Source organism: Agelaius tricolor, unplaced genomic scaffold, assembly GCF_023055355.1.
Source record: "Agelaius tricolor isolate 1412-34295 unplaced genomic scaffold, bAgeTri1.0.p SCAF_3, whole genome shotgun sequence".
Taxonomy (NCBI): Eukaryota; Metazoa; Chordata; class Aves; order Passeriformes; family Icteridae; genus Agelaius; species Agelaius tricolor.
In genome coordinates this window covers 25249878-25265330 of record NW_027269263.1, presented here as the reverse complement: position 1 = coordinate 25265330, position 15453 = coordinate 25249878, and positions in this window count along the sequence as shown.

Below are 15453 nucleotides of genomic sequence, written 5' to 3'. Positions count from 1 at the left end.
AGTGCTTTCCAAGAAAAGCAGCAGTGTTGTGCTAAATGTGCCGACTGGCAGCAGGTTGGCATTGGGTTTCTTTGTTAAAAGATAACAGAGCTTACGTTTTCCGGGAGAAAGAAAAGTCCTATTGATATAATAATATCATGCCAGGCAGACAGCCCTGCCTGTGTAATCCTCTTTGAGCACAATGCCCTGTTGTGGCTCCAGCATTGTTTCCAGCTGAAAAGTGGCTGTGATTTGCCTGGTCAAGGACGTTATCCTGACTGACGGCTCTACAAAAGGAGACAGCATGTGTGGCTGCTCCAGAGGCCAGGGGAGTCCACCTGAGGGGTGAGGGGATTGGGCAGGGACTGGGCCGCAGGGACCTTTCCATGTGTGCACCTCCTGTGGGTCAAAAGGGTGCCAGGGGCATTCCACGGAGCTGGGGAATCCCACTGTGCTGGTGGCATCCCACAGAGAAGGGCTGCAAGGGAAGCAGTGATATTTCTAAACCTGACAGCATTAGAAACAGAATTAGACACTGTTGGCAAAAACCCTGGATTTTCACTTCGTATTTTTTGCTGTTTACTGGCTACTGAAAGGCCAAGCTGGTTTACATTTCAAAATGCATGATGAATGTGAGGATGTTTCTAAACAAAGAGCTAAAAAATCATACTAAGTTGTAGGTAGGAACCTGTCTTATGTTTAAATCTGTAAATTGTCCCTTTACCTTCTATTTCTTCTTGACAATCCATATGAAATCGGAAAGACACCATGGCTTCAAAGTATTGATCCCAGCTTCCTTTGGAGCACATATGACTTTTGTGGCAAATATGATGAACCTTGTGGGCACTTCTGTCACCTCATGGGCTAAGCTTTGTTTTTGTAATAAAGCTATGGAATTAAAGAGTTTGTAGCAGAAAGTCTGCAGTGAAGCTTTGCATGTATATCTAGTAACTCTCAAGTTGTAGAGCATTTGCCACTGGCAGAATTGTGTCTTCTATGTAAAGTGGTTTATTACAACACTTGTGTCACAATGACCATCCCTAGGCTTCTGCAAAGCCTTCTTTAGGGCTAAACTCAGCTCTCAGGTATACTGATAAATCTGGTTGATACTGAAGTCTTACAAAGGTCATTCGGGAGTCCCATGCAAGACATTTAAACTGAGGGCGAGTTTCACTCATATCTGAAAAGTGTGTAACAGCAGCATGGCCAGATGAGTGTGGGAATCAGATGGATAAGCAGGACAAAGAATGCAGGAAAGAAGAGATTTGTTCTCCTCTTTGGAGTTTGATACTCAATCAATGTCCTAGCTCCATTAAAAAAAAAAAAATCTGTATTTTATTGATGATAAATGAGCACCTGCAGGACTCCAGAGCAAACCACCCTAATTTTCAGTACACATACGCAGGGAATGGCACTAGGAGACAGCACCATGCCAATGGCCAGCACATGTGTTCTGCAGCATCAAAGTGCTTCTCTGTTCTCTGAATAGGACTTTCAGGACTTAAATGCCAAGTAGTTCTGTGCTGGTCTTCAAAATCAGGCTGGTTTTCTCTCTCCTCATGGAAAAATGGGTGTGAAGTGCTATGCCTGCAATGAAATCAGACTTTGCTCCGGATGTTCCAGACTGCCAAGCTAAGTGTGGCTGGGACAGTAGCTGATTACTGAGAGAAATGCATCACCTGCAGCCTCTGACACCACTCCTAGATAAGGCATATAATTTTTTGACAACTTTCCATCTGGTACTGACCAGGCCTGAACATGCTTAATTAGTGAGATCTGATGAGTGCTAAGCCTGAGGTTGTATTAGTCTTGCTTCTAAATTGGGACACATGCTTTGAACTAGTAATACACAAGTTAAAAGCATCATGTAAACAGGATTAGACTTGGCTCCCAAACCCTTGCCTTCTCCCTTATTTGAGGGAATAAGAGACAGCAGGAAAGCATGCAGTAGAGCAGATGCTTCAGACAAAAATGGCTACAACTCTAAAAACACCCCTTTCAACATCTGTCTCTGAGCATGCAAGAACTTGGTGTGCCTGGGGTCCTGCGGTGGGTGTCAGCACTCGCAGGTGGGACGGTGTGCCTGGGAAGCAGGGGCACTCAGCAGCAGCAGGAGGGGAGCCTGCCTGCAGCCCCTGTGAGCACAGGCCTGGCTGTGACACCAGGAGGCACATCCCATGGGATGGCGCTGCACATCTGCACATCTGCACACCTGCACTGCAGCAGGCAGTGCTGAGGAGCAGCCTGTGAAGGCACACCATGATCCAGCCTCCCTGCTGAGAGGGACATCGGGACATCCACAGCCATTATGAGGAGCTGGCAAAAGCCACCTGTGCAAAACTTCCAGGTGGAAAATGAAGAAAGTGTCCAGGTAAAGAACCTGGTAAGGTTCACCCTATGAACCTTTTGTAGGTTGTTCCCTGCATCCAGATCTTCTATTGCTGAACTGCAGAGACCACCGACCAGGCAACCACTGCCTCCAGCCAGGGTACAGTGCTGACACAGTGAGCACTGAAGGAAATAAAATATGAAAGCCTTCCCCTCAGTGTTGTGGTGCAGGCATTTATCTGGGGATTTCCAGGCTCAGCAGGAGTGCACAAAGAATACATGGAGCTTGATATGTTTGAAAATATGTCAGATGGCACTGAAACCCATGCACTGATGGATGTATGCAACTCAGCATGTTTCATCTATCTGAAGTACAGCTCCATGAGGGGAATTCAAGCTCTAGGCAGCACAGCAATTTTTCCAGACAAACGTCCTCATGTGTGTAAATTCAGTCTAGACCACTGAAATACAGATTCTGGTCTGATCTCTCAACATTTCTCAATGTAAGTATTAAACAATAATTTATCATGCCTTATGAATATGACCATGGATGAACTCCAGTTTTGGAGCTCTGCGTAACATGAATGCTCTGAGAAATGTATGTTCATATTGTTCCCACCCAATATCCAGCATCCCTGAGCAGGCATCTCCCAGGCTAGCTAGAATTCCTTAATTTGCATTTCTGTTTAAGAGAGAATTAAATCCCCTTTATGTGCTATTTTGCCCTCTTTTCTTTTTCTCATTTATGTGCAGATGTTTCAGAATTGGAGTAAAGTGCTTAGGAAAAAAATCTCCCAGCTAATGAACAAAAGACAGCATTTAATTTAGTCACTTTCAAGTAAACCAGGCAAGCCATTCAGACATTTGTAGCCTAACAAGATCATCAAGGCTAAGAGGCTCGTGTTGTTCTGGTGAATTATTTGCCTTGTACTTAGAGCAGTCTGTAAACTGTTTCTCTCTATATAATGAGAAGGAATTTTACACATGTAAAGAATTCTCCATGCTTCAGTTTACAGATGTGATTTAACAGTCCTTGCCTTCAGAGAGCTTGATGAAGAAATATGTGAGGTATCTAAAATATTACAAGAGAAATGGCACTGTGAACTCAGGACTGGCTGCTTTCTGGACTCATTTAGCCTGCTTCAGCAAAAGAAGTGCTTTGACTTTTGGAAAGTATATTCAGTGGCTTGGAAGGAAGTGTACTAAAGCCAAAAACATCTTCTGGAGACTTTGAAAAACATCCTCTATTCTTCTTTATGTATTGTTTTCCCATTGAAAAGTAGTTCCAGTGGAACATATCAAAATGGCTTGCTGTGAAGGTGTTCCAGACATTATGAAATACTTTATATACAGCCTCCATATCATAAAGTGGAAAAACTCATCTTCTGAAACTATTTTTTCTTTGTCTTAAATATTTCCAAATGAACACGCACATAGAAACTTGAACTGTTCACACACTAGGAAAAGCAACATCAGCTCCTTCCTTTGCCCCAAGGAATATCAGAGAAGCAGCTGTTTGTTCTATTTGCAGAGGTGGTGGCCCTTAAGCATCAGTGTCCTCTAAAGGTTCCTCCACTCCTCTCTGAATTCCTCCTCACTCACCTCCTTCCAGACTCCTGCATTTCACCAGTCACTTTTATCTTCAAACATCAGACTTCAACTCATTTGCAAACCTGTGGTCTGGACCAGACTTAGGAGAATCCTGGTGCAGATATTTTATTTGAGAATTTAAGACATGTATCACTGGGGGCTATGACCAGCACAGCTCTGTTAGTGGCTCTGAGATGCAACACTGAAACCTTTCTCCTTTGGACTATGTCTCTTTTGGCCCAGTCCAGATTTATCTTCCTTTTTTCTTAGTCTTGCTGAGTTCAATTCAAATTCAGGGCTGAAAATGAACTTGGGAGAAAATAAACTGAATGTGCATTTTCACAGTCATGCTTTTTTTTTTTCTTTCTTTTTTTTTTTTTTTTTTTTTTTTTTTTTTTTGCAGAAGCAAATTTTTTGTAGTTGAGGAAAGCTTCTTTAATATTAGTTTGGTAGGCCAGGGTTCCTTAAAAATAGATAATGAACCTTGTTCCCTGCTATGTACTGTGTGCTTAAAGCAATTCAGGAATATGAACCTGGGCCCTGGTGTCACTGGTGAGTCTCCCAGAGGAAGAGCCATATGTGGCTGCCTCCCTCCCAGGGATGTTTTGCTGTATCCAAACCCCAGCTGCACTCCTATCTACACCACCACTCATAACTCCTTCTTCATAAAGTCAGAGTTTGTCCCTCAGCAACAGAACTTTCCTCGTGAGAAGGACAAGACACTTCTGTGGTTTACCCCAACAGCAGACTCTGATTCTCATTGTCTTTGACAAAGCACACATCTACATCCATACCCATTTCATTCCTCTGCTGTTTAGTCTCCCATGAAATTCTGCATCTAGGGATTTTTGCACAAAATTCTCAAGACAGTTTGGGAACAAACATGTGCCTTGTTCACTTAGCAGTATCTTACTGCAGCCTTAGACCATGTCAGACAGTCTTTTAATTTGGATTAATTTAGTTTCTTTCTCTCTCTTTGCACCTTTTCCCATCAATAGCTCTGTTTGAGGCCACTGGGACAGTACCAGCTGTCACTTGCCAGCAGATGATGTCACTGTCACATACATCTGCTGGGCCTCTATTTTCACAAGAGGTAAGTTCCTTTGGATCTCTAGACAGACCACATAGTTTAGACTGCATCTGAAACCTAGAGCAATATATCTGACCTTCTTTTCAACAGCTGTAGTTCCTGAAATGGACTGATTTGCTATCAATTCTGCCCAGATCATTTTAATCTTCACATTTGTCTTGGAGCAATTTTTCTGCCTGCATCAGATCCAAATTTAACATTTTCTGCTAATGTCAATGACATGCTCTTACCTCCAGCTCATTAACAAAGCTGTTAGAAACCTTTTGTTGGTCCTCAGCATGATTTACTATGTGTTGCTGCTTCTCATGACTAAGGGGGGCTATTAGTGGGTCTGGAACATTGCCAGTGTGCCTGGAAATATTCTGTCTCCATAGCTGAAGTCCTGCCTGCAAGACAAGTGCCTTAGAAGATAGAAACAATATGATAACACAGTTTTAGACCATGGCCTTTTCCTCCCTTCTGAAACAGAAGTTGCTTCTTTGTGATTTTACATACTTCTCAATACTTCAGCAATGGCAGTGAGCTTTTCCTGACCACAGCACTCGAGTACTTAGAGAGCTGTGGTTCAGAAAGTCTTCTTTCTTATTTCTAAAGCAGCTGAGCTATGGGAACAGCATGCTGTGACGATTCTTTTTATTTATTTACTTATGTATGGTCTGAGTTGTTTTTTCTTTCTTTGCTGTCACACTAGGTCTTGCTGGCATTTGCTTTAGAGTGACTGTTTCCAGCCTTGATAGGTGGCATTTCTCTGCAGTAGTGCTGAAAATTGCTTCTCTTAATGAAACCATTTCATGTTTCTGCATTAAAATTTGCAAAAAACCTCATTAAATTTTCATTGTCTACCAGTATGCAGCCAGTCAAAGACCTTACAAATAAGTGGTTTTGCTCTTTTTGAGTCAAATTATTAAATGTGAAAACATCACTTAGAGGACATACAATTCAGGGCTTCAGTTTGCATAGAAAACTCTCAGATATCACACAAGATATATGCAGCAAAGGTGAAATAAGATTCCCCAAGTCTTGCTCCTGTCTCATTAGAAGCAGGGGCATCTCTTGCGTGTAGTGACCAATCTACTTAACATTGCTGTTGTTGGGGGCTTTGATCGAAGATCTCTTCTTTGTAAGCACCACTCTCCAAGCTGGAGATAATGCAATTCCATGACTGCCAGAAAAGAACAGCTCATCATGGACAGCCCTCCACACCCCTCCTGCCAAACTAGCCTGAGGAAGTTCCAGTTGCTGATTTCCACACACAGACGAGTCACATCCAGAGCATTTCTGCCAGACCCAGAGGTTCCCTGCCCACCGCTCCAGTGACATGGGGAGTGGACAGGATTTCACGTGTAGTTCCTGACAGGAACAAAAGTCACAGGCCAATTCAGTCACAGTGCACCTGGATTTTAAAAGACAAACTGCAGACAACAGTGAAAAGCAACAATTAATAGTATTCCCAGTTCTTTTCTTGATTTCTTTTCCCAGGATGATGCCTTGATCAAGATGTCATGAGGAAGCCAACGGAGGAAGAGAGAGCACTTGAGAAATCAGACCCAGGACCTCAGAGCTGAACTGCTGCCTGGAAATCAGCTGATGTGTGCATGCCGGAGCCCAGGGCTGCCTCCCATCCCTCCGAGCAGCTGTAGCTTCACTGCGGTATCATACGACCCCCTGCTGGCCTCATTTTTCTCCTCAGCACTTCTGGCATTCCAATTTTTCTGGTTTCTCCCTCCTCGGGGATCTCCAAGGTGTCACCTCCTGCAGGCACTCCTTTCTGAGGACGAAAGCAATGTTTTTTGGGAGAGGATGGCCTCGAGAGGGCCCGGCCGGTGCTGCCCAGCATTGTCCTGCTCCCTCTGCAGCGGTGGTGACGGTCCCTGGCAGGACCCGGCCGTGTCTCAGGCTAATGAGTTGTCACAAACCCGTCCCCGTGCCTCGCCTCCCGGGCAGGTTATTATTATGAGGGCTGTCAGTGGCGGGTGAGGATGGGGCAAGCAATCCATTCCTGCAGCCAGCGGGGAGCTGCGAATCTGTTCACAGGGGATCAGCGGGGTGCTGTGGGAACCGGCCTGCCCTGCAAGCGTCCACCAAGGGCTACCATTCAAGAGAGCACCGTGGGTTCATGGCGAGCCAGCGAGCTCGCCTCTAATGTATGCCCTAATGAGTCAGCGGAGGGTGTTCTGCCTGCCTGAATGTCTTTAGTGTGGCAAAGCGGAGTGGACATTCCCATACAATAGTGAGCTTAAATTCAGCCTCTCACCGATGTCTAATTCATGGGCGGAACGGCTTTTGTCATACCTATAGAAGAGAAGTACAGTAGGTCATTGCTCCAACTAATTGGAGTTGACAATCCCATATCTATCCATATCTCAGAGCCATTTCCACACAGTTGGAAAGGGAGGCATTTCGTCTTTGCTCATGTGGTGAGCCACCGGGAAAGGAAAATAATGTATGGATGGGTTTCTGCTTCAGGCAGTCACAGATTTGCAACAAAAAATAATATAACCTGGCAATGGCTTTTTCACTTAATGGCAGGTAGAGCAGTAGGGGTTATCTTTCTTACCTTCATCCTCCAGCTTTTAAACAATGCTTCCTTTTCCCTACCCATGCTTTGATATCTCTGCAGGGCACCCTTTCATGACTGTCGGTCTCCCCACAGCACAGAGATCCATCGTGCACAAGTCTTCTGGGTGCCATCATAACCTCAAGGGCCAGAATGACACTAAACACCCCTGCTCTGCAAACAGCAGTTTCACAACTTGCTAAAGGCCACTTGCTGGACCAGTAGTAGGGGTAAGATTGATCCCTGACCCCAGAATGATAAAGTGCATCCAAGGTGTCTCCTGTTTTAGTCTTTTTGAGCATGACATGAAATTCTGTTCTACACTCAACACTTTATCCACTGCCTTGTTCAGACACAGCAGTTGTCTTTGAGTGTATAGAGTATTAATGCTTCCAGTTTAATCTGGCACATAGCACCTGAAGAAGAAAACTTCCCAAATCTGTGAGGAAGCCAAATGGGCACTTTGGAGTGATATGCCAGTTAAAATCGGATCCTTCCCTTTCTTCAGTAGACCATTTTCTCCTCAAAAGCATCAGCCACAGATCTAGGTCCCGTCCCCTCCCCACCTATGGCAGTGTTTGGGAAGAGTTAACAGTGGTTTGAACCAACTTGGGGGATTTAAAAAATATATATGCATTTTTTAAAGAATAATACCTTCATTTTGTCCACTTGTCATGGTAAAACCTCCAGACTTGCTCAGTGCAATCCTCAACTCTGTTAACAGTATATGATGAAATCATATAACTAAATTACTTGCCTTTTCCACTTACTACAGGCTTATTCCACATGGGATCCAAAATGTAGAACATGGTAAAATTGCCTGGTACTTCATGCTGGGACTGAATGAGACTGCAACACCACCAGGCTGGAGACAAATAAACTTTACACATCAATCCTCTTGACTTAGAGGTCATTTAGTTGTTCTTGATTTGACATGGAAGTTTTGTAAGACACTATAGAGCTGGGAAGCAGAATAAAGCCACACAATATAGAAAAAAGGATGAGATAAATTGCCACTTTATTTTTCTAAATATGTTCAGTAAGGATATGAATTCACTTACGAGGAAAAGCTTTACTATGTTTTTGCTTTTAAAAAATAATGATCTGCTGGAAGTGTGGGAAATATGTTTTTAAAAACCCAGTAAATGGAGCACACGTCAGTAAAGACAGCTCAATTTCGTTACGCTGGTGTGATCACAAAAACATTTTCTACCATGCAACTTTTAATTAGTCTCGCAAAAAATTATTCTGCTTCACTTATACAGAGTACAGTAAATGGCTACATAAATGCACAAGGAATGAAATAAATACGCTTTGTTCAAATGTGGTGAAATACGATAAGAGAAAGAAGTTTCTTTCTGTTTCCCCTTGTATTTATCATGAGGCAAGTCAATGTTTCTCCATGAAATACAGTAATTATGATAAAAAATAAACCGAAGTGAACTTCTTCACTTCACACTTCAACAATCTTCCAGCCATACAGACGCATTCATGCATGTATGGCTGTCATTTCCAATCCAGACAATTTTTGATAAGCTTTAGCTATTCTGAGGTGCTGCCAGTTTGAGTGACAACCTTGATACCTGCAACTAAATGGTTAATCTGTTCACCATTGTGAATGTAATCAGTGCTCTCAGACACAGTGAAATCCCACATTTTTCTGATGTCTCAAATAAAGTGGTTGTTAGTAAATAATATAGACTATATGTACATATAATGTCCAGCACATAAATACATATTAATATGCATGGTACTGTCTGCACACATTCTGTGGTGTCACATACATATATATACACACACACATAGGAACATTAAGCACACAAAATATGAAAAGCAAAACATATTAAAAATATATAAAATAGGTTTGCTTGTGCTATAAAAAAAAAAAATTAAGTGATGCTTTTCATTACAGCAACATTTCAGATGTGCAGCTCGGGTCTGAGTCATGTGTGCTCTATGACTGTTTGGTATAACTCAGCATCCAGTTCCCATGGAACTCAGGAGCATTCTGCCCTTGAAAGCACAGTCATTACTTCCATCCTGCTGCTATTTAAACACATTAGAGGATGATGTGTACTTCCAAACATGAATAAGGCAAAACCAGTGAAGGCAAAGGTTATGTAGGCAAAGGGTATTCAGCTTCCCTCATTTGCTAAAGACATTACAGCTCCAAGCAATGTGCTGAGCTTGCACCTTTTAGTCCATTATCTGAGGTTGGAGTCAACTTGGCTCATCAAAAAAGTTGTCTTTTTCATTTGTATAGGCAATTATATATTCATATGTTTGCTCAGCACCAGAAACACTGGTCTGCAGTATTTCCAATCTATACTTAGCTTACTGATGTTGACTACTCATGGAAAAAAAATCCAATTTCATGCAAATTTTCAGAATAAACTCCCTGAAATTCTTATGTGACCCATAAAAAACTGTATTGTATGAATAGTGCATTAGAGGAATGGGGTTTCTTTACATATAGCCTCAAAGCTACCTCATAAAACACAGGTCCTTAAATCTGGTAAATGTTGCCCTCTAAACACTACAAAAAAAGTAGAACTTTATAATAAAGATCTTTGCTTACACAGCCTGTGGGAAAGCCCCTTCCCAGGCCTAAATTCAGATAGTTATTAAATGGTGATAAAGTATCATGGCATTCATGTTTCCAGACACTCTTATGGATGGGTAAAGTGTCTGCCAGGGTGTTCCAGTGGGAGCTGGTGTGCGGATGCTGGGACAGGAGCAGTGTCACCCATGGCCACAATCACACTTCACCTCAGACAGACCAGTCCAGGGGACAATGGGAATTGCCATCCACTTCGCTCTACTGGGAATTATCTTATCAAACACTTAACGTAAAGTCATAGCTCCATTAAAATTCTTGGTGTCTCGACATGGCACTATTGTGAATCAAGCTTAAACAAGACTACTTAGCATTGGACTTTGTGCCTGTTTTCCAATAAATCTTTAATTGTATCATTTAATCCTCTAGATCTCCTTTCCCTGAGATAAAACATGATAAGAGCTTCTTCCTGAGCATTTAAAGTAAAACCCCACAAAACCACAGATGAGCTGATGTGTTTTATGTCCAATGCACAGAAGTATGTAAATCCATAAAGTGTCAGAGGAATGAAATAGCCCTTTCCCCCTTATAATTACCTATCTTTTACAGCCTGTCAAAACAAGTACTCACTTGCCTTACGTGAAGTGTCACAGGAAAGGAACACCAATATCAGTCCATTGCAACCCACAACTGATCAAAAAACCTTAAGAATTGTTTTAAAAATGCATCATTTGCCAGAAAATACTCAACATTGTGTAAGGCTATGCTACATTTTTGCTTGCTGTGCAGCAAAATAAAATGGGTACAAAAGTTTAATGTCAAAGCTAGTGTTTATTATACAAAATCCATATCAGATGCATCTGTTTATTAAGTGCAGTTGGCAAAGCTATTATTAAGGTTTCAATGTTTTCCATCCTAAGTTCCTCTGTCTTTGCTGCTTGTAACTCTGGCAGTCTTTAATTGTTTGTATAAACATTTACAGGAGGCAGATCTCTAGAAAAGCTTCCCTGGAAGCAGGAAATATCTGCTTCAAGCTGATATGTTTCGAGAAAATTTCAGAAGGTCATTTCCAAGAATGATGCTTGGGAAAAACACAGGTTCCTTTCCTTCTACTTAAAAAAAAAAAAAAAAAAAAAAAAAAAGGAAAAAAGAAAAAATGTTTCTTCTGGAAAAAAAGTTTTAGAGCAAAGACAAGTGCTGCAGCAAATGGTCTTTGTTAAGGGTGCACCTTTTGCTGTGCTTGTGAGATGCAGCCATGGTCTAACCCTTGAACATACCCTAATCCTCCAAACCATCCCAACTTGCACACAGTGGCTGGAGAGAGCCAGCTCAGACACCACAACATGTCTGCTGGCAGAGAAGCAGGCTTTTTCCAATTGTTTTTATTACCCAAAGCAGCTAAGTGTCTCTATCCTGCATTGCAGTAAACAATGCAATCAGGGCAGGATCTTCCCTTTGCTGGCCTGGTCAGCACCTATCAGTGCAAGTGTGCTGCTCACTGCACTCCTGGGCACAAGAGTGGATCCCTGCTGGACACCTCTGGGTCCTACTGCAAGAACACACTGCTTCTCCACCTGGGCCTTCCCATTACCTGCAAATTGCCACAGGGAAGACACTGCTCTGGAGAAGGAGGCCACCAAATGAATGTGAATGCCTCTAAGAGACTGGGCTATGCTGCTGAGGCCACTCCCTTGAGGCCAAGTGCAGAAAAGAACCCAAAGGGATCAGTGTGGCAGTAGGGCCAGGTTATCTGGGGCGCACAAGGAGCATCAGGAATTGTCAGTGACTGTCAGAAGCACTGAAATTGCTCACAGTATCTCTCCAGGCTCTTGGGCCAAGCAGGGAAGCCCAGGCCACATCAGCTGCTTCCTCAGAAACACCTGCTGGGCAAAGGGAAGCCAGCTCTCATCCTCTGTGGACTTTGGAGAAAACCTAACAGTTGTATAATTGATCTCACAGAGTACTCAGCAAAACAAAAGCAGGAATGCCAAACTAAATGACAACTTGCAGCTTTACAGGAAGCAGTTGTGTCAAGGGAACACCAGCACATCAATGGACTCCTGACTAAAAATGAACCAGATAGAGCTGGTCTCTGTGAGCTGGCGTTGACATAATGCAGTGGAAACTTCACTGGCCCAAACTCCAACTTACTGAGCTCTTAGACAACTCTCAAAAAAGGCATTTCTGTGATTCCACACTGCACCCAGCACATACAGCTGGGCACTGCCCCAACAAGTATGAAAGTCAGGGCAGTGGTAATTTGGGGATGGTTGGCATATAACCAGTGTAAACAGCTACAGCCACGCTCTCTCTCCTGGAGTTGTAACAGATGATGTGTGTTGAACCATGGGATTTTGAGTTATGAGCATACTGCAGTCTTTTGTGCTGTCTGCCTTGGTCATTTGGTCCTAATTAAGTTAATTCCTGGTTCCTACAGTCCTTCCTACCTTGGGCAGGCTAAGCCACTGGGGTTGCAGGGTTTGAGAAAAGCCTGTCCACCCAGACAAGCTCAGACTTCTGCTTGTTTCAGACAGGCAATGAGATGCTCCAGGGTTCTGGTAGCTGACCCCAAACTGGCTGTACGAAAGCTTCTCCTCCACTCTGCTCCTTCCCCTCTGGGGAAGGTTGTACACACACATTTGCCTTTACAGTGGACCCTTGGCAGTCCCTCACCCAGAGAGGCCCTAACAAAGGAACACCAGTTTAGCAGAGAGGCAGGAGCCACTGGAAGCCACTGGTCTCAGATGCAGGGCAGTGAGTGCTGCCTCCAAGATGAGATGTGGGCCTTGGGCTCAGGTTCAAGTCAAACACAAACTGCAGACATCACCTCCAGCACATTTCCAGAGCACAGGAAGGAGGCTTGGGGATTTTGTCTGTCTGCAGATCCTTCCTCTCTGACCCAGCTGCCTAAGGACCAGCACTGGCTTTCTTGGGAGGGGTGCAAATAACCTAGTAGACTTTGCAGAGGCTCCAACTCCAAATCACTCTTCCCTCTGGCTATCAGAAGAGTGGATGTATCTGACCAAATGAATAGAACCACAGCACATTAAAGCCCCACTGTGTAATAGAAGGAGATCTGGATATACTCATACCTGCAGCTGCCAGTCACCCTTGATGACTCAGGATGGTTTCTCTGGGACCTGGGCTCCTATTTCTCTGCCTCATCTCTCCAGAATATTGCTTGGGCTCAGACAGAGTTTTCTAACAAATTCAGGAATCCTAGATTTAGCTGCTTCTTTTAACCCAGCATCATTTATGTCTCTGACTTTCTCCTGTCAAGCTAGTTTCCTTCTCTCTCTCTGAAATGAGGCAATCTGTACAATACCAGCAACACTCTGTTGACCTATGTGCCTGTTGCCTAATAACTCCTTTTTGTCCTCCCTGCCCACAAGATCTGCTGTTAAAAATGGCAGCAGATGAGGTCCTCTGTCGTGGCAGAGCCACCTTACACATGCCACCTTACACAGACAGCCTCCAACACCAGCCAGACTCTGAGCTCTGATCTGACAGATTTCTCAAAACACCAACGCTTAAACACACTTCTGTGACTTGGAGCCAGTTGTTAATATCTATTAAGATGTTTGTGTGAAAGCTTGGTTTCCAAACTCCTTCTGCACAATACTTGATCTCCTTCTTTTTGACACACACAAGTACACCATTTTATTATTTGTACAAATCACTTTGTTTTCCTCAGTACATAATTTCAATTCCAATTCATTAACGTCAAAGCATAAAAGAAGCAACCGCACATAAAGCAACAAAAGTTTGCTAAACCCAGAAGATAACAGCTGATAATTAAGGAAGTCCCATTATTTCTTGGCAAAGGAGACTGTGTTTTCAGAGACACATTCTTAAAGGGCCTCTCTTTAGTGTAGCTGCATAATTTGCATGAACACTATTTGCACAGAAAAATAAAGGTATTCAATATGGATAAAAGGAGGCTTTAATGTGCCCATAATTTCTGTACAATACCCATCCCATGCCCCTTCTTGTTGGCACAGCCTGGCCTTGTGACAGGTTCACAGAAGAGCCACTCTGGCAGATCTTTGGTGGTGTGGACAAAAGATCTGGGCTTTTGTTAGGACATACCTGCCCCCCACCTCCACCCTCAGTCTCATTTTGTACTGATATCATTGGAGAAAAAAGACATTGTACTGATCTGAAACTGCACATAAATCCTCTACCCAAGAAGAAACCCTGCCTTTCTATCTTCCCAGGCCCACCTCTGCCTCCTGCCCTGGGAGTCCTTCACAGCATGGTCTCCTGCTTACTGGGCAAGTCCATCCCAAACAGACTTTTGCATTTTGTTTGTGTTCCCCCACATTACTGTTGCAGACACTGCCAGGCATGTAGAGCCAGTGGAAAGTCTCCTGGTTTTAGTGGTTCCCCTGGGTCCTTCTTTTTGGCTGTTTCCAAGTGCTGTTCAGCAAGACTGAGCCTCTTTTCTGGGCTACAGTCTTACACTGAGAAGAAAGTCTGCCAGCATGTGGAAATTGGCATTATTGCTTGGATGAATCCTGAAACAGGCTCACCAGTTTTGTGCCTCCTAGTACTTGGATCCTGTATATCCACCCTGGTAGCACAGTGTGGCTTTGCTTCACTTGATGAGAATCTCAGAGAGAAATTACAGCCCCCTGTTCTTCTTAAGTCTGATGTCACCACCTCCCAGCTCCCGGTCACAACCTGCGGTGAAGGATGGTTATGGCCTCACAGGGAGATTTTATCAAAGATGGTCTAATTCAAATGACAATCAGCAGAGAGGAAAGGTGTTTCACTGGTAGACATTTCTGAAAAAATACTGCTTGAAGCAAAACTGTTTTACTCTGGCAAAGGCCCATAAAGTCAGGACTGTACCTCACATGAGGTTTAGTTCTGCCAACAGTCCACACAATACTGCTACAGCAGTTCCCAAGTCACCAAGAGCTGATAAATGACACAGATTTTCTGCATATAGAGAAAATCTTGCATTACTTATTGAAAAAGATTTTTAGACAAGATACTCTCTACAGACAAATTGTGGGAAAGATCTGATTTTTCATTCCAGCGTGATATCTAATGGAAAATCTTCCATTATGCCTATTCCTGAAGGAGAAATAGATGTTCTTCATGTCAATACTTGGTCTGAGTCCGAGGTCCTGTTCACGTTTTAACAACATTGCTACAACAGGAAAACTCCCCAAGGGTGCACAGAGCTTCAAAATCCTCCCAGGTGCACAAGAGTCAAAACCACTGCATCCCAAGAAGTTAGAACAGAGAGCTTGTCAGGAATTGGCTACTTAAGCCTACTTAACCACTGCCAACCCCTTAGACTGAGGTATCACCTAACAGGTTCAAGGACCAGACTCAGCCTGG